The sequence below is a fragment of the Coregonus lavaretus genome, assembly GCF_964263955.1.
Source record: "Coregonus lavaretus genome assembly, chromosome: 11".
NCBI classification, from domain to species: Eukaryota; Metazoa; Chordata; class Actinopteri; order Salmoniformes; family Salmonidae; genus Coregonus; species Coregonus lavaretus.
Window position 1 is genome coordinate 49,702,251 of NC_139998.1, and position 24,498 is coordinate 49,726,748.

The window sequence follows — 24,498 nt, forward strand, 5'->3', positions numbered from 1 at the left end:
GAGAGAGAGACCTGGGCTTCAGCATCCTAGACTACCAGGTAGAGAGAGAGAGACCTGGGCTTCAGCATCCTAGACTACCAGGTAGAGAGAGAGAGACCTGGGCTTCAGCATCCTAGACTACCAGGTAGAGAGAGAGAGGCTCCACCCCTCACTCACCTGTCTTGTCTACTCTTTCTGCCTCTTCTTCTCCTTCTCATCCCCTTCGCTCTCTTTCATTCCTGTTAGGGTTGGCGTTATCCACATTTTCATATCGTCATACCGTCCTTCTCTCATACCGGGATTTACGGTATTACTGGCTTAGTACACAAGGGGGCGCCCAAAAAATGCCCAAAAGCCCATCGGGCGTCTATTACCAGAATGCTAACAAAATTAGCACAGGTAATTGCGAATTTCCATTGAGGTTGCTAGCTAAATATGCTAACAAGCTCAAACAAATATTTTAATTTTTTTTTTGCAAAGACAGGCAGTCCAGCTCATGAAGTTATACTTATATAGGTAGGAGCTACCGAATGTCATTTTTGGTGAGTTTGGATATTTACAAGCGAATGTGAACGAGAGACATTGTGCAAATGAACAGTACTGGCTCTGGAGCAGCATGTGTACACGCTGTGTCTGTGTGGAGTCTGGAGTCGCTAGGGCAACAGGCCTGCCTGCTCTGCTCGAAGAGGATGGGGGAGGAGCAGACGGCCGAGAACGGAGAGGAGAAAAAATGCAAGGAAGTCTAAAGATAAGTGGCAGCTGTACAGAATACTCATCCAAAGGGCTTTGACTTCTCAAACACGGCAGAAAGCCAACCCAATATGATACCCCATCACCTTATTAATTCAGCCACTTACTTAGATAACTAGCAAGTTAAACTTAGGGGTCGCGTTAACGCAGAATTCTTTGGGGTTTTTTAACACAGGAAAAAAAGATCAAACTCATAAGAAATATCGTTTTGTAAATGCCGATCTAAAATGCTTCTTATTGTAATTTCAGCTCGGCATCAGACTAATTTTGTGCTTCAGTTGCACTTCTCCACTCGGATGAGAATTCACGAACGGGCAGTCAGTGCTCTGACTGATGTGGAGCTACTTTTCTCCAGTACTTCACTCCGTGTAGCCAGCCTAGTCTTCTCCGGGAAAATGCAAGACTAACTTTAAGAAAAACATTAGGAAATGTAGCTGCCTACATTCTTTCTATGCAAAGAAGACCTTGCTTTTTCATTGTACGCTCATTTAGCTTGCTTGTGTGGCTGCCAGCCAAATAGTGTTGCACTTCTGTTGTCATCTGATGAAAATGAAGCCATTTTCTGCTGAATGTGTTGCAGTAATGTATTTTTTTGTGAAGGAAAACTATAGTTGCATGTCCTGATCACACTATTGAAGCAGAACAACACTGTTAACTTTCAGTATAAAACGTGACCCCTGTCAATACACAGCTGGACTCCCCTGCTCCCACTTGCTATTTACAAACAAACGTGACGGGCTCAACTGTTCTAGGGAACTACGGTAAGCTTCATAATGTAAAATAATGTGACGGGTGAAATGAAGAACACAATCTGCTTTACCTTCTAACATATTGCTCAAGTTGACTGCAGGTATTTACTTAACAAGTAGCTACAAATATTAAAATGTATAGAAAAACGTAAAAGAAGTAGTTTCAACTGTATTGACGGTATTGAAAAATCATCCCGTGGGTATTTCCAAATACCCCGGTATGCGGTATATACGGTATACCGCCCAAGCCTACTTCCTGTTTCTGCACTCTCTCTCTCTCTCTCTCTCTCTCTCCCCCCCCCCTCGCTTCCTCTTCCTCACCCCTTTCCTCCTCTAATTCGGGGAGGAATATTAACTGGAGGAGGGAGAACGTGTGAGCTTGATCCCCATACCAACAGCAGTGACCCTTGCAAAGGGCCAGGCGGTTTTACCAGGAAATTCTGGGAAAATAAACAAAGAAATTGATAAATGATGGAGCTTAGGGTGAGGAGGGGTAGAAGGGTGGGGTAGAAGGCGGAGGGGGGAGAGTTCTCAAGGGGACTGTTTGAGTTCTATATGTGGCCAAAGTGGGCTGTCGAGGGAGTGGGCTAAAGCAGACTAAAGCCTGGTTCATGTTCATAACAGCAAAAGGTGAAACGGAAAAGGAATGTGTTTTATTGTCGTCCCTCCCTATATTAGTCTATTTTCTTTCTCATTTTGGTGCCTATTGAACACGACCCCGACCAAAGCCTTCCATCTCGGCTGGTTCTCTTCAGGGATGGGGGGATGCAAAAGGAGGAGAGAAAAATAAGCTGATGAAATCTTGCTTGTCTTTTCTCCTGTAGTCTGATCAGAAAAGTAAACGTGCACGGCTGTGTCACAAGTCATCGGGTAAGGGACAACAAAAGGAATCAGTCTGTAGTTGGGCTTGGCAAGGGGCCGCGGTGTTACCTGGAGCTGGGCTTGGCAAGGGGCCGCGGTGTTACCTGGAGCTGGGCTTGGCAAGGGGCCGCGGTGTTACCTGGAGCTGGGCCAAACCTCAAACATCACACACGTCAGACACAGGCACCCAGCTCCATATCGGTTCTCTGTGACTGGAAAACACAAGAACGACAGTGCCGTGAAAAAGTATTTGCCCCCTTTCTGATTTTCTCTATTTTTGTAAATTTTTTATACTGAATGTTATCAGATCTTCAACCAAAACCTAATATTAGATAAAGGTAACCTGAGTTTACAAAAAACAAAAAAACATATACTTATTTTATTTATTTAATTAACAAAGTTTGCAACACCCAATTCCCCTTTGTGGAAAAAGTAATTGCCCCCTTACACTTATTGACTGGTTGTGCCACGTTTAGCTGCAATGACTGCAACCAAATGCTTCCTGTAGTTGTTGATCAGTCTCTCACATGGCTGTGGAGGAATTTTGGCCCACTCTTGCATGCAGAACTGCTTTTCATGCATGAGCTGCTCGTTTCAAGTGCTGCCACAACATCTCAATTGGGATTAGGTCTGGACTTCACATTTGTTGCTTTTTAACCATTTTCCTGTAGACTTGATTGTATGTTTTGGATCATTGTCTTGCTGCATGACCCAGCTGCGCTTCAGATTCAGATCACAGACTGATGGCCTGACATTCTCCTGTAGAATTCTCTGATACAGAGAAGAATTCATGGTTTCTTCTATTAAGGCAAGTCTTCCAGGTCCTGAGGCAGCAAAGCATCTCCAAACCATCACACTCCCACCACCATGCTTGTATGGACAAAACACTGTATTCCACAGTAAGAACCTTATACCAGCGGTCAAGCATGGTGGTGGTAGTGTGATGGTTTGGGGATGCTTTGCTGCCTCAGGACCTGGATGACTTGCCTTAATAGAAGGAAACATTAATTCTGCTCTATATCAGAGAATTCTACATATATAAAACGTATTTAGTCAGCCACCAATTGTGCATGTTCTCCCACTTAAAAAGATGAGAGAGACCTGTAATTTTCATCATAGGTACACGTCAACTATGACAGACAAATTGAGAAAATTTTTATCCAGAAAATCACATTGTAGGATTTTTAATGAATTTATTTGCAAATTATGGTGGAAAATAAGTATTTGGTCACCTACAAACAAGCAAGATTTCTGGCTCTCACAGACCTGTAACTTCTTCTTTAAGAGGCTCCTCTGTCCTCCACTCGTTACATGTATTAATGGCACCTGTTTGAACTTGTTATCATTATAAAAGACACCTGTCCACAACCTCAAACAGTCACACTCCAAACTCCACTATGGCCAAGACCAAAGAGTTGTCAAAGGACACCAGAAACAAAATTGTAGACCTGCACCAGGCTGGGAAGACTGAATCTGCAATAGGTAAGCAGCTTGGTTTGAAGAAATCAACTGTGGGAGCAATTATTAGGAAATGGAAGACATACAAGACCACTGATAATCTCCCTCGATCTGGGGCTCCACGCAAGATCTCACCCTGTGGGGTCAAAATGATCACAAGAACGGTGAGCAAAAATCCCAGAACCACACGGGGGGACCTAGTGAATGACCTGCAGAGAGCTGGGACCAAAGTAACAAAGCCTACCATCAGTAACACACTACGCCGCCAGGAACTCAAATCCTGCAGTGCCAGACGTGTCCCCCTGCTTAAGCCAATGTCCAGGCCCGTCTGAAGTTTGCTAGAGTGCATTTGGATGATCCAGAAGAGGATTGGGAGAATGTCATATGGTCAGATGAAACCAAAATAGAACTTTTTGGTAAAAACTCAACTCGTCGTGTTTGGAGGACAAAGAATGCTGAGTTGCATCCAAAGAACACCATACCTACTGTGAAGCATGGGGGTGGAAACATCATGCTTTGGGGCTGTTTTTCTGCAAAGGGACCAGGACGACTGATCCGTGTAAAGGAAAGAATGAATGGGGCCATGTATCGTGAGATTTTGAGTGAAAACCTCCTTCCATCAGCAAGGGCATTGAAGATGAAACGTGGCTGGGTCTTTCAGCATGACAATGATCCCAAACACACCACCCGGGCAACGAAGGAGTGGCTTCGTAAGAATCATTTCAAGGTCCTGGAGTGGCCTAGCCAGTCTCCAGATCTCAACCCCATAGAAAATCTTTGGAGGGAGTTGAAAGTCCGTGTTGCCCAGTGACAGCCCCAAAACATCACTGCTCTAGAGGAGATCTGCATGGAGGAATGGGCCAAAATACCAGCAACAGTGTGTGAAAGCCTTGTGAAGACTTACAGAAAACGTTTGACCTGTGTCATTGCCAACAAAGGGTATATAACAAAGTATTGAGAAGCTTTTGTTATTGACCAAATACTTATTTTCCACCATAATTTGCAAATAAATTCATAAAAAATCCTACAATGTGATTTTCTAGATTTTTTTTCCTCATTTTGTCTGTCATAGTTGACGTGTACCTATGATGAAAATTACAGGCCTCTCTCATCTTTTTAAGTGGGAGAACTTGCACAATTGGTGGCTGACTAAATACTTTTTTTCCCCACTGTAATGTATATGTATAAGAGGCCCTAATCACATTCAATATGAACTCCACAGCATAAATCACTGGTGAGCAGCTTTTTAAATGATCGATAGGGTAGACCTAGGGCACTGTTCAATCAAAATCTGATAACCAGGCGTCCTGGATAACTAAAAGCGTTTCAATATAATGTTCATAATATAATTCACCTGCTAACAATCCAAACGGAGACTTCATGTTGGACGCCATTGGCAGCAGAAAGGATGCATCTGTAACCCTTATTTCTTAGTGTTAAAATAAAAGTCAGAACGAAAGTAAGGCTACACATCACCCCTTCATAACTTTTTCCAAGGGTCCAGTAAATGACTGAAATGTAACAACGCTGCTCCAAGTCTGAAACGGGCCAAATCGAACACAAAGATCCCATTTTAATGACACCACAAACTGGACGTCTTCTTCGTCTGGGGAGCTAGCTAGTATGCTTTATAGCAGTAACGGGAGCAAACCCTTCTATACTGTCTGTCCGTTCACATCAGGAAGGAGTGAAGTCAGAAAGAACGGAGTCAAACGGAGTCACTCACAAATGAACTGAAGGAAGAATCCGTAGGACTACAGTGCCTTCAGAAAGTAGTCATACATCTTTACTTATTCCACATTTTGTTGTTACAACCTGAATTCAAAATGGATTAACATTTTTCTCAACCATCTACAATACCCCATAATGACATTGAAAACATGTTTTTAGAAATATCTGATTTACATAAGCATTCACACCCCTGAGTCAATACATGTTAGAATCACCTTTGGCAGTGATTACAGCTGTTAGTTTTTCTGGGTTAGTCTCTAAGAGCTTTGCACACCTGGATTGTACAATATTTGCACTTTTTTTTTTTTTTTAGATAAAAAAAAAAAAAAGCTCTGTCAAGTTGGTTGTTGATCATTCCTAGACAGCCATTTTCAAGTCTTGCCATAGATTTTCAAGCCGATATAAGTCAAAACTGTAACTAGGCTCTCAGGAACATTCGATGTCATCTTGGTAAGCAATTTATTTTTACCCATCTACCAATAGGTACTCTTTGCGAGGCAATGGAAAACCTCCCTGGTCTTTGTGGTTGAATCTGTGTTTTGAAATTCATTGCTCGACTGAGGGACCTTACAGACAATTGTATGTGTGGGGTACAGAGATGATGTAGTCATATTAAAATAATATTAAACACTATTATTGCACACAGAGTGAGTCCATGTGAGTTGTTATGCACATTTTTACTCCTGAACTTATTTAGGCTTGCAATAACAAAGGGATTGAATACTTATTGACTCAAGACAATTTTGATTTTGTGTTAATAATATATATTTGTAATCAATTTTGACATTCTGGGGTATTGTGTGTAGGCCAGTGACAAAAAACCCCTCAATTTAATCAATTTTAAATTCAGGCTGTAAAACAAAATGTGGAAAAAGTCAACTGGTGTGAATCCTTTCTGAAGGCACTGTATATAGTATATGACCTGAGGACGTGACCCAGTCTCGTAGTGTGAGTGAAGTCATAAAGAACAGAGTCGCAGCTCAGAAATGGTCCGCAGCTCAGAAGTGGTCCTCTGTAGCTCAGCTGGTTGAGCACGGCGCTTGTAACGCCAAGGTAGTGGGTTCGATCCCCGGGACCACCCATACACAAAAAAAATGTATGCACGCATGACTGTAAGTCGCTTTGGATAAAAGCGTCTGCTAAATGGCATATTATTATTATTATAAATGAACTGAAGGAAGAATCTATATGACTATTTATGATTATACAGTATAACCCAGTATTTATGAGTAGATAAGTATGTGACATGTATGTGAGCATATGGCCTAGTCTTTGGCATCGCTATGTGCCTCATCGTTGTGGTTGTGATTGTCTAGTTCTTTTTCCCTGTAAACACAAAACAACTGAAATACACAGCATTGAAGAAATAGGACATTCAAATTATTATTCATATTGTCCAATTCCTTTCATTTGTAGAGAGCTTTGAACAGATAAGACAAGACATACAAGATTAGATGAGATGGATTCAAGGAAGATGGGAAAGACTGTTGTGAACAAGTCAGGGAAATGCAGAGCCTTTATATGAAGGGTTTAATGGATTGTTTGTGAATGTGTTATAGGGCCCCTTGTGTTTCAGAGTAACTGTATCCTAGGGCCTTGAATCGTTAAATATAGGCATAGCTTCACCTCTAAGACCTCTATTTCTACTCTCTCTCCCTCTCCTCCTCTGTCCCTCTCTCCTTCCTCCTCTCCTCCTCCATCCCTCTCTTCCTCTGTCCCTCTCCTCCTCTGTCCCTCTCTCCCTCTCCTCCTCTGTCCCTCTCTCCCTCTCCTCCTCTGTCCCCCTCTCCCTCTCCTCCTCTGTTCCCCTCTCCCTCTCCTCCTCTGTCCCTCTCCCTCTCCTCCTCCGTCCCTCTCTCCTCCCTCTCCTCCTCCACCCCTCTCTCCTCCTCTGTCTCTCTCGCCCTCCTCTCTCCCTCTGTCCCCCTCTTTCCTCTCCTCCTCCACCCCCTCTCCCTCCTCTCCTCCTCCACCCCTCTCTCCTCCTCTGTCTCTCTCGCCCTCCTCTCTCCCTCTGTCCCCCTCTTTCCTCTCCTCCTCCACCCCCTCTCCCTCCTCTCCTCCTCCGTCCCTCTCTCCTCTCTTCCATTCCTCTCTCCCTCGTAATGGAAGTTACCCATCACTGCATATTAATATAAAGAATGAGGTGTTTAGTTTACACAGTAATTCATATAAATGAGATGGAGGTGATGACAACATTAACATAAGTTATACCATAGCAGCACTACATAGTTGAAGTGTCTGTCTTGCCTTATCAATCTCTCTCTCTCTCTCTCTCTCTCTCTCTCTCTCTCTCTCTCTCTCTCTCTCTCTCTCTCTCTCTCTCTCTCTCTCTCTCTCTCTCTCTCTCTCTCTCTCTCTCTCTCTCTCTCTCTCTCTCTTCTAATCCGTCTCTCACTGCAAGCCGAGGCAGGCTGCCCTGGGCGAGAGGGTGAATTGATTTTTCAGGTCCGTACGCGTCTCCGTTAGAGGCTTTAGGCTGATGAGACTGAATGGGATCCACTGTGCAGTCTGCAGCACTGCTGCCTGTAGACGCACTCTGGGCTGTAGTCTGCAGTACAGGAGGCTCTATCTGTTTGTCTGTCTGCTGAACAAATGCTGGGGTCAGCAGCAACACACACACACACACACACACACACACGAATAATCACATAAACAATAACACACACTATCCCCCCACACTTCAATATACAGCACAATACATTCAATACACCATTTATGCCCATAGGACTATCAAACTGAATGTAATCTGGCAGTTTGTTAAATGTTTAATTAGAGCACACTGTTGTAAAATGTTTTGTAACGGCATACGAAAATACGGGTGTCTTATTGGACAAGTTCCCGTTTCCCAAGACAGTACAACGTCATTCTTTACATTTATGAAACGGACTACATCGTAGTCAGACGTCATTTCATATGGCATTACACTGCGACCAGCGACTGCAGCCCGAACACTCCCGAGGTCATTAACTAGAAACATGACTCCTGGAGAGGCAGAAAGGCCCAAATCGGAGTGTCTAGTATTAGTTTAGCTGCGACAGCAAGTGTGTTTTAAACGGGTGACGGGTATCATTATGAGCGATGGACAATTGTGGGGTGTAGGGTCCCCCTCACTGGCACCTCTTAATGGAGATAAATGGCGGCGGGTGAGGTTTTCAAACGGCCATTCGACAGGGTGGGCCCAGGCTTAGTTTTACCTCAGTGGTATCAGGTTTGGCCCAGCTCTTCTTACGGCCCAGCCATTTAAAAGTCATTTCTCTTATTCTCCCCATTTATTTTAGTCAGTGGCGTAATCCGTGAAGTCATAGGATTTCTTTCTCTGTAAAGGATCTTGATTGAGGACCCTGCGTGTGTGTGTGTGGGGTGGGGTGGGGGCTGAAAGTGTGTTTTGCATGTGTTTGTTCAGTATCACTTGTTCCATTAGGGATCAAAGCTCAACCTATTGTTTTGATATCCTTTTACACACACTACTGTGTTTGACCTGATTTAAACTGGTATGTTGTTGGCATTGACCTGTTCATTTCTATATGCTGGAGACATCGCAAAAGTGCACTTTGTAAATAATTTCATAGAACCAAATAGTTGGTACAGAAAAGGGAAGCTTACGCCCCTTGTAGTCTGTGACCACAGCCAAATGTTGTGTCTCAAATGGCACAATCTTCCCTATATAGTGCACTACTTTTGACCAGTCCTATGGCCCCTTGTCAAAAGTAGTGCACTACATAGGGAATAGGGTGCCATTTGGGACACAGTCAAAAATAATTGTACCTCCGACCTCCTCATAAACCAATGCTATGTTTAGTTTACTTCTCCCTATATAAAATCAGTGTGTGAGGCTACGTTCCCTATGTGGGGACAAATATACATTACCTACATGCCGAAATAAATCACTGTGAGAAGTAAGAAACCGAGAATTCCGTCTGAAATGGAATCCATTTTGAATTTTCGACTGGCAGTGAAATAATACCCTCACCTGCACATCAATACAGCATTTAGTTAGTTTCCCCCGGCAATGTTTTAGCGGACAAACATAAATCATCCTCTGTATTTGTTATTACTTAATTATACAGTTGTTACCGTAGCTACGGTAGAATCCGATCAAATAAATGTTATTTAAGTGAGTGGCCGACTGGTAAATCGATGAGTAAGCTGGATTGAATTGGATGAAGATGGACATTAAAACGCATTGCTGAGCGGAGAGCTACGTCACACACTGCAATGATAAACAGTAGTTTGCATGGTGTTAGTCATGCTCAAGGTCCTAAGCACAGATCTAGGATCAGATAACCTAGCCTTAACCGTTAGGTAGGAGGATTAGATCTGAAACTCGGTCAGTCGTTATGGGCAACTGCTATGTTATTTAGTGTGGCTGTCTGCGGCTGTTATGAAACAGGTTCCCAGCATACACACGTCAGGGTTGTTGGAGGAGGAAGGTGTGTGTGTGTGTGTGTGTGTGTGTGTGTGTGTGTGTTTCTCTCCCTCTGTTTGTGTATGCCGTTCAAGCGTCTGTTCAAAAACTTTTGACCGGTAGTGTACAGTTGAAGTCGGAAGTTTACATACACCTTAGCCAAATACATTTAAACTCAGTTTTTCACAATTCCTGACATTTAATCCTAGTAAAAATTCCCTGTCTTAGGTCAGTTAGGATCACCACTTTATTTTAAGAATGTGAAATGTCAGAATAATAGTAGAGAGAATGATTTATTTCAGCTTTTATTTATTTCATCACATTCCCAGTGGGTCAGAAGTTTACATACACTCAATTAGTATTTGGTAGCATTGCCTTTAAATTGTTTAACTTGGGTGAAACGTTTTGGGTAGCCTTCCACAAACTTCCCACAATAAGTTGGGTGAATTTTGGCCCATTCCTCCTGACAGAGCTGGTGTAACTGAGTCATGTTTGTAGGCCTCCTTGCTCGCACACACTTTTTCAGTTCTGCCCAAAAATCTTCTATAGGATTGAGGTCAGGGCTTTGTGATGGCCACTCCAATACCTTGACTTTGTTGTCCTTAAGCCATTTTGCCACAACTTTGGAAGTATGCTTGGGGTCATTGTCCATTTGGAAGACCCATTTGTGACCAAGCTTTAACTTCCTGACTGATGTCTTGAGATGTTGCTTCAATATATCCACATAATTTTCCTTCCTTATGATGCCATCTATTTTGTGAAGTGCACCAGTCCCTCCTGCAGCAAAGCACCCCCACAGCATGATGCTGCCACCCCCGTGCTTCACGGTTGGGATGGTGTTCTTCAGCTTGCAAGCATCCACCTTTTTCCTCCAAACATAACAATGGTCATTATGGTCAAACAGTTCTATTTTTGTTTCATCAGACCAGAGGACATTTCTCCAAAAAGTACGATCTTTGTCCCCCATGTGCAGTTGTAAACCGTAGTCTGGCTTTTTTATGGTGGTTTTGGAGCATTGGCTTCTTCCTTGCTGAGCGGCCTTTCAGGTTATGTCGATATAGGACTCGTTTTACTGTGGATATAGGTACTTTTGTACCGGTTTCCTCCAGCATCTTCACAAGGTCCTTTGCTGCTGTTCTGGGATTGATTTTCTCTTTTCGCACCAAAGTACGTTCCTCTCTAGGAGACAGAACGTGTCTCCTTCCTGAGCGGTATGACGGCTGTGTGGTCCCATGGTGTTTATACTTGCGTACTATTGTTTGTACGGATGAACATGGTACTTTCAGGCGTTTGGAAATTGCTCCCAAGGATGAACCAGACTTGTGGAGGTCTACAATTGTTTTTCCTGAGGTCTTGGCTGAATTCTTTTGATTTTCCCATTACATCATTTTCTGGAATTTTCCAAGCTGTCAACTTAGTGTATGTAAACTTTTGACCCACTGGAATTGTGATACAGTGAATTATAAGTGAAATAATCTGTCTGTAAACAATTGTTGGAAAAATTACTTGTCATGCACAAAGTAGATGTCCTAACCGACTTGCCAAAACTATCGTTTGTTAACAAGAAATGTGTGGAGTGGTTGAAAAACAAGTTTTAATGACTCCAACCTAAGTCTATGTAAACTTCTGACTTCAACTGTATATATAAAAAAAGTATTTACATAAGTATACAGACCCTTTTCTATGAGACTCGAAATTGAGCTCAGGTGCATCCTGTTTCCGATCACCCTTGAGATGTTTCTACAACTTGATTGGGGTCCACCTGTGTTAAATTCAATTGATTGGACATGATTTGGAAAGGCACACACGTCTATATAATGTCCCACAGTTGACAGTGAATGTCAGAGAAAAAACCAAGCCTTGAGGTCGAAGGAATTGTACGTAGGGCTCTGAGACAGGATTGTGTCGAGGCACAGATCTGGGGAAAGGTACCAAAACATTTCTGCAGCATTGAAGGTCCCCAAGAACACAGTGGCCTCCATCATTCTTAAATGGAAGAGGTTTGGAACCACCAAGACTCTTACTAGAGCTGACCGCCCGGCAATCGGGGGGAGAAGGGCCTTGGTCAGAGGTGACCAAGAATCTAATGGTCACTCTGACAGAGCTCCAGAGTTCCTCTGTGGAGATGGGAGATCCTTCCAGAAGGACAACCATCTCTGCAGCACTCCACCAATCAGGCCTTTTTGGTAGAGGGGCCAGCCGGAAGCCACTCCTCAGTAAAAGGCACATGACAGCCCGCTTGGAGTTTGCCAAAAGGCCCCTAGAGGACTCTCAGAGCATGAGAAACAAGATTCTCTGGTCTGATGAAACCAATATTGAACTCTTTGGCCTGAATGCCAAGTGTCACGTCTGGAGGAAACCTGACACCATCCCTACGGTGAAACATGGTGGTGGCAGCATCATGCTGTGGGGATGTCTTTCAGCGGCAGGGACTGGGAGACTAGTCAGGATCGAGGGGAAAGATGAACAGAGTAAAGTACCAAGAGATCCTTGATGAAAACCTGCTCAGGAGCGCTCAGTACCTCAGACTGGGGCGAAGGTTCACCTTCCAACATTACAATGACCCTAAGCACACAGCTAAGACAACACAGGAGTGGCTTCGGGACAAGTATGAAAACTGTATGCACTCACTAACTGTAAGTCGCTCTGGATAAGAGCGTCTGCTAAATGACTAAAATGTAAAATGTAAAAGTCTCTGAATGTCCTTGAGTGGCCCAGCCAGAGCCCGGACATGAACCTGATTGAACATCTCTGGAGAGACCTGAAAATAGCTGTGACGCTCCCCATCCAACCTGACAGAGCTTGAGAGGATCAGCACAGAAGAATGGGAGAATCTCCCCAAATACAGGTGTGCAAAGCTTGTAGCGTCATACCCAAAAAGACTTGAGGCTGTAATCGCTGCCAAAGTTGCTTCAACAAAGTACTGAGTAAAGGGTCTGAATACTTATGTAAATGTTTTATTTTTTCTTCATTTTTTCCGCAATGTTATTTTTTTGCTTTGTTATTATGGGGTGTTGTGTGTAGATTGATGAGGGGGACAATTGAATGCATTTTAGAATAAGTCTGTAACGTAACAAAGTGGAAAAAGTAAAGGGGTCTGAATACTTTTCTGAATGCACTGTAAATCTTTTTTCTTGCCCATTCACCCTTTGAATGGCACACACAATCCATGTTTCAGTTGTCTCAAGGTTTAAAAATCCTTCTTTAACCTGTCTCCTCCCCTTCATCTACACTGATTTGAAGTGGATTAAACTGGTGGCATCAATAAGGGATCATAGCTCTCACCTGGTAAGTCATGGAAAGGGCATGTGTTCTTAATGTTTTGTACACTCAGTGTATATGTCATGTCCTGTGTATTCACACCCCTCGACTTTCTCCACATTTTGTTGTTACAGCCTGAATTTAAATTGATAAAATTGAGATTGTGTCCCTGGCCTACACACAATACCCCATAATGTCAGTGTTTATAGAATATTTTTACAAATTTCATAAAAAATGAAAAGCTGAAATGTCTAGAGTCTTAAGTGGTCCTCTGTAGCTCAGCTGGTAGAGCACGGCGCTTGTAACGCTAAGGTAGTGGGTTCGATCCCCGGGACCACCCATACACAAAAAAATGTATGCACGCATGACTGTAAGTCGCTTTGGATAAAAGCGTCTGCTAAATGGCATATTATTATTATTATAAGTATTCAACCCCTTTGTTATGGCAAGCCTAAATAAGTTCAGGAATAAACATTTGCCTAACAAGTTGCATAATAAGTTGCATGGGCTCTGTGTGTGCTATAATAGTGTTTAACATGATTTTTTAATGACTACCTCATCTCTGTACCCCACACATACAATGATGTGTAAGGTCCCTCAGTCGAGCAGTGAATTTCAAACAAAGATTCAACCACAAAGACCAGGGAGGTTTTCCAATACCTTGCAAAGAAGGGCACCTATTGGTAGATGGGTAAAAATACATTGAATATCCCTTTGAGCATGGTGAAGTTATTAATTACACTTTGGATGGTGTATCAATACACCCAGTCACTACAAAGAGACAGATGTCCTTCCAAACTCAGTTGCCAGAGACGAAGGAAACAGCTCAGGGATTTCACCATGAGGCCAATGGTGACTTTAAAACAGTTAGTTTAATGGCTGTGATAGGCAAAAATTGAGGATGGATCAACCACATTGTAGTTACTCCACAATACTAATCTAAATGACAGAGTGAAAAGAAGGAAGCATGTAAAGACTAAAAGAAAGAAATTCACTTTAAGCCCTTACAAAGCGGTATGTTTGGGGCAAATCCAACATAACACATCACGGCAAATCCAACATAACACATCACTGAGTACCACTTCATATTTTCAAGCATGGTGGTGGCTGCATCATGTTATGGGTGTGCTTGTCATCGTCAAGGACTAGGCAGTTTTTGGGGGATAAAAATAAACTGAATAGAGCTAAGCACAGGCAAAATCCTAGAGGAAAACCTGGTTCAGTCTGCTTTCCATCAGACACTGGGAGACAAATTCACCTTTCAGCAGTAGTGTAACCTAAAACATAAGGCCAAATATACATTGGAGTTTCTTACCAAGACGACATTGAATGTTCCTGAGTGGCTTAGTTAGTTTTGACTTATGTCGGCTTGACAATCTATGGCAAGACTTCAAAATGGCTAACTAGCAATGATCAACAACCAACTTGACCGAGCTTGAATAGTTTTAAAAATAATAATGTGAAAATATTGTACAATCCAGGTGTGTAAATCTCTTAGTCCTACCCAGAAAGACTCACAGCGCTAATCGCTTCCAAAGGTGATGTCACGATTGTTATACGGAGTAGACCAATGCGCAGCGTTAGTTGCAAACATACTTAAACTTTTATTATCTTCAGTGATAATATGAACAACAAAACGAAATGTGCAGTCCTACGGTTTAACACAACCAACAAGGAACAAACCAAACGGAAACAAGATCCCACAAACACTAAGGGAAACAGACTGTTTAAATATGGCTCCCAATCAGAGACAACCAGCAACAGCTGACACTCGTTGCCTCTGATTGGGAGCCACTCGGGCCAACATAGAAATACCACAACTAGAACTCCCACACAGAACATAAACACATAGAATTTACACACCCTGGCTCAACATATAGAGTCCCCAGAACCAGGGTGTGACAGTACCCCCCCCCCCCCCCCCCCCCCCAAAGGCGTGGACTGCGACCGCGCCTGAACATAAACAAACCAGGAGAGGGCTGGGTGGGCATTCCTCCTCGGAGGCGGTTCCGGCTCCGGGCTAGACCACCACCCTCCAATAATCCACCCGTAGCGCCCCTGGTCCGGTCTGGCCCCACTGGCTGGAGCTGAATTGGACATCGTAGGAGCGGATAGCTTCAGCTCCGGTGTGGAGCAGCTGACCGGTACCTGACCAGGCACCGGTGACCCAGGCATGAGTTGTGCCGGACTGACGACGCACACCCCTGGCTTGGTGCGTGGAGCAGGAACGGGCCGGACCGGGCTGACGATACGCACCCCTGGCTTGGTGCGTGGAGCAGCTACGGGCCGGACCGGGCTGACGATGCGCACCCCTGGCTTGGTGCGTGGAGCAGGAACGGGCCGGACCGGGCTGACGATACGCACCCCTGGCTTGGTGCGTGGAGCAGCTACGGGCCGGACCGAGCTGACGATGCGCACCCCTGGCTTGGTGCGTGGAGCAGCAACGGGCCGGACCGGGCTGACGATGCGCACCCCTGGCTTGGTGCGTGGAGCAGCAACGGGCCGGACCGGGCTGACGACTCGCACCCCTGGCTTGGTGCGTGGAGCCGGAACGGGCCTTACCGGGCTGACGACTCGCACCCCTGGCTTGGTGCGTGGAGCAGGAACGGGCCTTACCAGGCTGACGACTCGCACCCCTGGCTTGGTGCGAGTAGCAGGAACAGGCTGGGCCGGGCTGGCGACGCGCACCGTAGGCTTTGTGCGAGTGGCAGGAACAGGCCGGGCCGGGCTGGCGACGCGCACCGTTTGGTGCGAGTGGCAGGAACAGGCCGGGCCGGGCTGGCGACGCACACCGTAGGCTTGGTGCGAGGAGCAGGAACAGGCCGGGCCGGGCTGGCGACGCACACCGTAGACTTGGTGCGAGGGGCAGGAACAGGCCGGGCCGGGCTGGCGACGCGCACCGTAGGCTTGGTGTGAGGAGCAGGAACAGGCCGAGCTGGGCTGGCGACGCGCACCGTAGGCTTGGTGCGAGGAGCAGGAACAGGCCGGGCCGGGCTGGCGACGCACACCGTAGACTTGGTGCGAGGGGCAGGAACAGGCCGGGCCGGGCTGGCGACGCGCACCGTAGGCTTGGTGCGAGGAGCAGGAACAGGCCGGGCTGGGCTGGCGACGCGCACCGTAGACTTGGTGCGAGGGGCAGGAACAGGCCGGGCCGGGCTGGCGACGCACACCATCCACTTAGTGTGGGGAGCAGGAACGGGCCGGACCGGACTGGTGACGCACACCACTTGCTTGGTGTGAGGAGCGGGACTGGGTTTCGTCATAACCCTCCGCTCCCTCAGCTGCCTACCGAGTTCCTCTCGCCGTGCCTCAATTCTCACCTTCTCCCTTATTGCCTCCAATAGCTCCACCCTTTGCACCACTAACTCCTGCTCCCTCTGCGCCAATAGCCCCCTTAACCTGGTGGCCTCCTCACCTAACCTCCTACTACGCCCTGTAGCTGCCTCCTGCTGCCCCGTCGCCCATGCCGTGTGCCCCCCCCTAAAAATTTTTGGGGGTTGCCTCTCGTCCGTCCGACGACGACACTGTTGACGCCGTTGCTCCTCTCTCCGTCGCGCCTCTACCGTCTCCTTCCATGGACGGCGATCCATCCCGGCCTGGATTTTCTCCCAGGTCCAGGACCCCTGCCCGTCCATTATCTGCTCCCACGTCCAGGCTGCCTGCTCCTGGACACGCTGCTTGGTCCTGGTATGGTGGGATCTTCTGTCACGATCGTTATACGGAGTAGACCAATGCGCAGCGTTAGTTGCAAACATACTTAAACTTTTATTATCTTCAGTGATAATATGAACAACAAAACAACAAAACGAAACGTGCAGTCCTACGGTTTAACACAACCAACAAGGAACAAACCAAACAGAAACAAGATCCCACAAACACTAAGGGAAACAGACAGTTTAAATATGGCTCCCAATCAGAGACAACCAGCAACAGCTGACACTCGTTGCCTCTGATTGGGAGCCACTCGGGCCAACATAGAAATACCACAACTAGAACTCCCACACAGAACATAAACACATAGAATTTACACACCCTGGCTCAACATATAGAGTCCCCAGAACCAGGGTGTGACAGGTGATTCTAAAATGTATTGACTCAGGGGTGTGAATACTTATGTAAATTAGATATTTCTGTATTTCATTTTCATTACATTTGCAAAAATGTCTGAAAATATGTTTTCACTTTGTCATTATGAAATATTGTGTGTAGATGGGTAATTTTTTAAATTGCATTTAATCCAGTCAAGAGGTATGAATACTTCCTGAAGGCACTGTATGGTACTGTATGTCAAACTGCTTTCATTGACACAAACTGACATAAGCATTTTTCAATGGTAGTTCGCAACCCCTATGGTCTCTGGTCAAAAGTAGTGCACTATAAAGGGAATAGGGTGCCATTTAGGACACAAGCGTAATGTTCCTTCCGCCCTTTGTTGAAGTAAAATATTTAATCTCAAACACCCTTGACAAGCACTTCAGTTAAAGGGTTAACTGGAGTCTTAGCTAGCTGTTCTGCTTATCTTGTCTTGTCACTGCTGGTGGCTTGGTCATCCACTATGTCCCACCCAGAGAACACTCGGCCTATGTCTACGTCCCAAATGGCATCCTATTCGCTACATAGTGCACTACTTTTGACCAGAGGGAATATGGGGGTCTTTAGGAACACTGGCCATGTGAAACTCTTCGTTCTCATCCAGAGACAAGAACAAAAAACAAACGGAAAGAGACAGCCAGGCTGAGATGGATGAGAGAGAGGGAGAGAGAGTGAAGCAAAGAGATGAATGGACAGAGAGAATTCCAGAGCAAGAGTTCCAGGAATTGCGCTGAGGGAGATTTGCAGACGAGCTGAAGCGTTGCCTACGCAGACAGACACAGACAGACAGGTGGACATGCATACAGTAGTGGAGCAGACAGTCTGACAGACAGCTCCACATTGACTATCTGTCAGTCTGACATCATGGCCCACCACTACCACCATAGCCCCACTTTTCTCCACATGGAGGCCCTGGCCGGAACTCACTGGGCCTATTTTCATAATAACGTTAATTATGAAAAGTATGAAAATGTGAGCCATTCGATCATGACCCCAAAGTATTCAACTCGAATAGTTTACAGCTCTCGAGTTCTCATGGCATTCTTATGTAACGTTCTGCGATTTAGCCCAATTTCTTTCATAACTTTCACTGTAAGGAAAAGTGCATCACCCAGGCTGCGGCGGGCAGTTTCTCTCTCTCTCTCTCTCTCTCTGTCCCTCTCTCTCTCTCTCTCTCTCTGTCCCTCTCTGTCGCTCTGTTTCGTTGACACTATGTTGCTGTCCGTGGGCCCTAATCTCTCCTCCCTGCCTCCCTCCTTCCTCTCGTCCTATACACCCCCCCCCCCCCCCCCCCCACCCACCCAACACAAACACAAACACAACCCCACGTCCCATTCCCTACTTTAAGAGCCACTCTGCTGACATCTCCGGCCCTGTGGGATGTGTGTGTGTGTGTGTGTGTGTGTGTTTGTGTGTGCTTGCGTGATGGGGGTGAGGCGAAGCGAGGTGAATCACTCTTGGCTGAAACGCCATAGCAGGACAATGCAGCCTGTGTCTCTGGAAAGGGCCAGCTGGAGTACAAGTACACCTCCCCCTTCTTCTTCATCCTCTACTTCACCGTTACACTGGAGCCCAATGTTTGTGTTCTCCTTTCCAGCAGGCCTCAGTTCTCCTCTTCCCCTAAATCTTCTCTCACCTCTCTCACCTCTCACCGGGGTAGGCCGTCATTGTAAATAAGAATTCGTTTTTAACTGACTTGTTAAATATATATTTTAAATGAAGTAGATAATGAACAGTAAACATTACACTCACGAAAGTTCCAAAGGAATAAAGACATTTCAAATGTCATATTATGTGCAAATAGTTAAAGTACAAATGGGAAAATAAATAAACATAAAAATGGGTTGTATTTACAATGGTGTTTGTTCTTCACTGGTTGCCCTTTTCTTGTGGCAACAGGTCACAAATCTTGCTGCTGTGATTGCACACTGTGGTATTTCACCCAGTAGATATGGGAGTTTATCAAAATTGGGTTTGTTTTCAAATTCTTTGTGGCTCTGTGTAATCTGAGGGAAATATATGTCTCTAATATGGTCATACATTTGGCAGGAGGTTAGGAAGTGCAGCTCAGTTTCCACCTCATTTTGTGGGCAGTGTGCACATAGCCTGTCTTCTCTTGAGAGCCAGGTCTGCCTACGGCGTCCTTTCTCAATAGCAAGGCTATGCTCACTGAGTGTACATAGTCAATGCTTTCTTTAAGTTTGGGTCAGTCACAGTGGTCAGGTATTCTGCCACTGTGTACTCTCTGTTTAGGGCCAAATAGCATTCTAGTTTGCTCTGTTTTTTTGTTAATTCTTTCAAATGTGTCAAGTAATTCTCTTTTTGTTTTCTCATGATTTAGTTGGGTCTAATTCTGTTGCTTACCTGGGGCTCTGTGGGGTCTGTTTGTGTTTGTGAACAGAGCCCCAGGGCCAGCTTGCTTAGGGGACTCTTCTCCAGGTTCATCTCTCTGTAGGCGATTGCTTTGTTATGGAAGGTTTGGGAATCGCTTCCTTTTAGGTGGTTGTAGAATTTAACATCTCTTTTCTGGATTTTGATCATTAGCGGGTATCGGCCTACAGTGAGGGAAAAAAGTATTTGATCCCCTGCTGATTTTGTACGTTTGCCCACTGACAAAGAAATGAGCAGTCTATAATTTTAATGGTAGGTTTATTTGAACAGTGAGAGACAGAATAACAACAAATAAATCCAGAAAAACGCATGTCAAAAATGTTATAAATTGATTAGCATTTTAATGAGGGAAATAAGTATTTGACCCCCTCTCAATCAGAAAGATGTCTGGCTCCCAGGTGTCTTTTATACAGGTAACGAGCTGAGATTAGGAGCACACTCTTAAAGGGAATGTTCCTAATATCAGCTTGTTACCTGTATAAAAGACACCTGTCCACAGAAGCAATCAATCAATCAGATTCCAAACTCTCCACCATGGCCAAGACCAAAGAGCTCTCCAAGGATGTCAGGGACAAGATTGTAGACCTACACAAGGCTGGAATGGGCTACAAGACCATCGCCAAGCAGCTTGGTGAGAAGGTGACAACAGTTGGTGCGATTATTCGCAAATGGTAGACACACATAATAACTGTCAATCTCCCTCGGCCTGGGGCTCCATGCAAGATCTCACCTCGTGGAGTTGCAATGATCATGAGAACGGTGAGAAATCAGCCCAGAACTACACGGGAGATCTTGTCAATGATCTCAAGGCAGCTGGGACCATAGTCACCAAGAAAACAATTGGTAACACACTACGCCGTGAAGCACTGAAATCCTGCAGCACATATACAGGGCACATATACAGGGCCGTCTGAAGTTTGCCAATGAACATCTGAATGATTCAGAGGAGAACTGGGTGAAAGTGTTGTGGTCAGATGAGACCAAAATCGAGCTCTTTGGCATCAACTCAACTCGCTGTGTTTGGAGGAGGAGGAATGCTGCCAATGACCCCAAGAACACCATCCCCACCGTCAAACATGGAGGTGGAAACATTATGCTTTGGGGGTGTTTTTCTGCTAAGGGGACAGGACAAGTTCACCGTATCAAAGGGACGATGGACGGGGGCATGTACCGTCAAATCTTCGGTGAGAACCTCCTTCCCTCAGCCAGGGCATTGAAAATGGGTCGTGGATGGGTATTCCAGCATGACAATGACCCAAAACACACGGCCAAGGCAACAAAGGAGTGGCTCAAGAAAAGGCACATTTAAGGTCCTTGAGTGGCCTAGCCAGTCTCCAGACCTTAATCCCATAGAAAATCTGTGGAGGGAGCTGAAGGTTCGAGTTGCCAAACGTCAGTCTCGAAACCTTAATGACTTGGAGAAGATCTGCAAAGAGGAGTAGAAAAAAATCCCTCCTGAGATGTGTGCAAACCTGGTGGCCAACTACAAGAAACGTCTGACCTCTGTGATTGCCAACAAGGGTTTTGCCACCAAGTACTAAGTCATGTTTTGCAGAGGGGTCAAACACTTATTTCCCTCATTAAAATGCAAATCAATTTATAACATTCTTGACATGCGTTTTTCTGGATTTTTTTGTTGTTATTCTGTCTCTCACTGTTCAAATAAACCTACCATTCAAATTATAGATTGATCATGTCTTTGTCAGTGGGCAAACGTACAAAATCAGCAGAGGATCAAATACTTTTTTCCCTCACTATAATTCTGCTCTGCATGCATTATTTGGTGTTTTATGTTGTACACAGTCTCAATTTTGGTGTTTGTCCCATTTTGTGAATTCTTGGTTGGTGAGCGGACCCCAGACCTCACAACCATAAAGGGTAATGGGTTCTATAACTGATTCAAGTATATTTAGCCAGATCCTAATTGGTATGTCAAATGTTATGTTCCTTTTGATGGCATCGAAGGCCCTTCTTGCCTTGTCTCTCAGATGCTCTAGGGCAACGGGGTCTAGATGGAATTTGTATTTGTGGTCCTTGCAACTGGACCTTTTTTGGAACGGCATTTATTTTAGTCTTACTGAGACTTACTGTCAGGGCCCAGGTCTGACAGAATCTGTGCAGAAGATCTAGATGCTGCTGTAGGCCCTCCTTGGTTGGGGACAGAAGCACCAGATCATCTCTCTCTCTCTTCTGTTGTGCTGCTATGGTCAGCTGTAGTCTCAGTGTAGTGTTAGTGATGTCAGATGTTTGTCTGTCTGGCCCTCTCTCCATAAGAGGCCTAGAGCTGCCCTCTCATCTCAGCCCTGGTACCCAAAGGGAGTCCCCGTAATCCCTGACCTGGTGTCAGATATCTATTTTCCTTCCCCTAATGGTTACAGTTAGACTTTCGGTACGGTATTCTGATCCTAGCTCTGTGGTTAGGGCTTGACCTTTTTTTATCTGACGAATGGCGTAGTAGAGACCATGTCACATACATTAGTGTTAGATGGTCTTATCCAGAGCCACTTCCAGTTAGTGAATTCATCTTCAGATAGCTAGGGGGGACAACCACATTCCACAGGTATAGAAAGTACATTTTCCCTCAAAGTAGCTATAAGTAGAGTCATAGCTAGATGTGGCCACTCTGGAAGCAGGTTGCTGGGCACACAGCACATACGTGTGTGTGTGTGCCTGAGTGCGTGTGCCCCGAACGTGACTCCCATTGATCTGCACCTGTAGGAAGGAAGTCCCTGTCAGCATTCCTGATCCTCTGTCCTGGTCTCCCCTTCCCACCTGTTCAGGACCACACACACACACACACACACACACACACACACTCCGCTGCATCCATGGATAGAGTCATGATGGTAATGTCTTCTCTCTTCCCATATTAGTCCCTGACTCTCCCCACTAATTATACTTGTACAGCTTTAGTTTTTATATAAATAACCACTTGTTAATCACTTTTATATCGGTGCTCGTCACATAAAAAGCTGACCATATGGGTCATCTAATATATTGTGTGAGGCATTAAATTGCTGCTGAATTGCAGTTTTATGGCGCAGGCTGTCCTGGCCATGATTGATACCAGTGACACTTGGCCTGAGAGGGGATGTGTGGCTGTGTTTGGACCTCCCGTAAATTTACCTAACTGTCTGTAGGATGGTGATGGAGCGAGCAGAGCTTTCTACTGGTGTTCTCAACTTCCCCATGGCTCAGCATAGGGCCAGGCTAGCAAGCAACCCAGACCTTGGTGGGACATTTTTTTTATTTTAAGTAGTTTAGGTTTACTTAATTTAGCTTAGTGGGTGGGTGGGTTTTGCAATTTTGGGGCTATTCTGTTGGTTCCATTACGCTGCAGCAAGCTAGGCCTATATCAAAGATCACAAAAACTGTTTAGACCCAGGTCTGATAGAAAATCTGTGGGTTGATTCATTTCCACCTTGACACTTTAAATGCATACAATTTGCATTTGTAGTACATCACACGAAGAAGATGTAACCTAGTGCATTATAAGCAGCCCTTATAGCAGCCCATATAATTGCACAATGAACTCATAACACATCGGTGGTTAATAGGAACAAGGGAGTGTTCCCAGAATGTCTTGAAGGCTCCATGGAATGGCATTTGTTTTGCTTTCAGGTGATTTCTGACTTAGTTTTGTTTGGTGGTGCCAAGCCTTCTTCCAGTTGCATTCCTATACTGAGGAAATCAACAGGCCTCCGAGATGGATGTTACCTGAGCTGTAGAGAGCCTCATGTGCAAACCAAGCAGGCACACACACACAAACACACACACACTCATGAACACACAGGACACGCGTATGCATGCACGAACACACGCACGCACGCACACACACAGCAACTTTTTCTCCCCAGATCAGCGCCATTCTCCTGCTATGCTTTATTGGCTATGGACTGTTCAAGGACACGGCCAATGTTGCCAAAGTGGTTACTGTTAGCGAAGTGACCCGTCAGAAACCTGTCACATTTTGAGCGAAAGATGGACCCAGAGACATCTTTTCTGTAATTGCTGTTTCTTTCAGCGGCTACACTCTTAGATCAGGGATGGGCAACTCCAGTCCTCGGGGGCCTGATTGGTGTCACACTTTTGCCCCAGTCCCAGCTAACACACCTGACTCCAGTAATCAACTAATGATAATATTCAGTTTAGAATGCAATTAGTTTAATCAACTGTGTTTTCTAGGGATGGGGAAAAAGTGTGACATCTGTCCGGCCCCCGAGGAGTTGCCCATCCCTGTCTTAGATGATGTGCTATATTGTGTAGACCATAAAAATTGTTGTGCCGCCTTATTTATTGACCTGTCGAAGGCGTTTGATACGGTTGACCATTTCTTACTTTTTCAAAGGTTGTCGGAAATAGGCCTAGATCAGGCATGTTGCAATTGGTTCAAGAGCTATCTAACGGACAGGACACAATGTGTGCTTACTGATGGTATCAAATCTAGATTCCTCAATATTATGAAGGGTGTGCCGCAGGGGTCGTTTTTTGGGCCCTGTTCTCTTCACTATTTATATAAATAATATTGGTCTATCTGTTAAAACCTGTTACATTCATCTCTACGTGGATAATACAGTTATTTACTCCTGTGCCTTTCATGACCTTCAGCATGGTTTTGACTCAATTCAAAAAATCACTTACTGATGTTAAACTAGTGCTAAATGCTAATAAAACCAAGTTTATGTTGTTCTCCAGGTTTCGTAATATTGACCCTGAGGACCTGCATATTTGCACATTGAAGGGAGCCCAAATTGAGAAAGTATTTGGATTGACGATAAACTCTTTTAAAACACACATTGAAAAACTGACAAAAAAGCA

At 45.0% G+C, this 24,498-nt stretch overlaps 1 protein-coding gene across 8 annotated transcripts in view; it reads left to right on the plus strand.

Moving 5' to 3' along the window:
* patj (PATJ crumbs cell polarity complex component) overlaps positions 1 to 24,498 on the plus strand; it is a 234,171-nt gene that overhangs the window by 53,926 nt on the left and 155,747 nt on the right. The gene's annotated exons all lie outside the window — the stretch shown is intronic.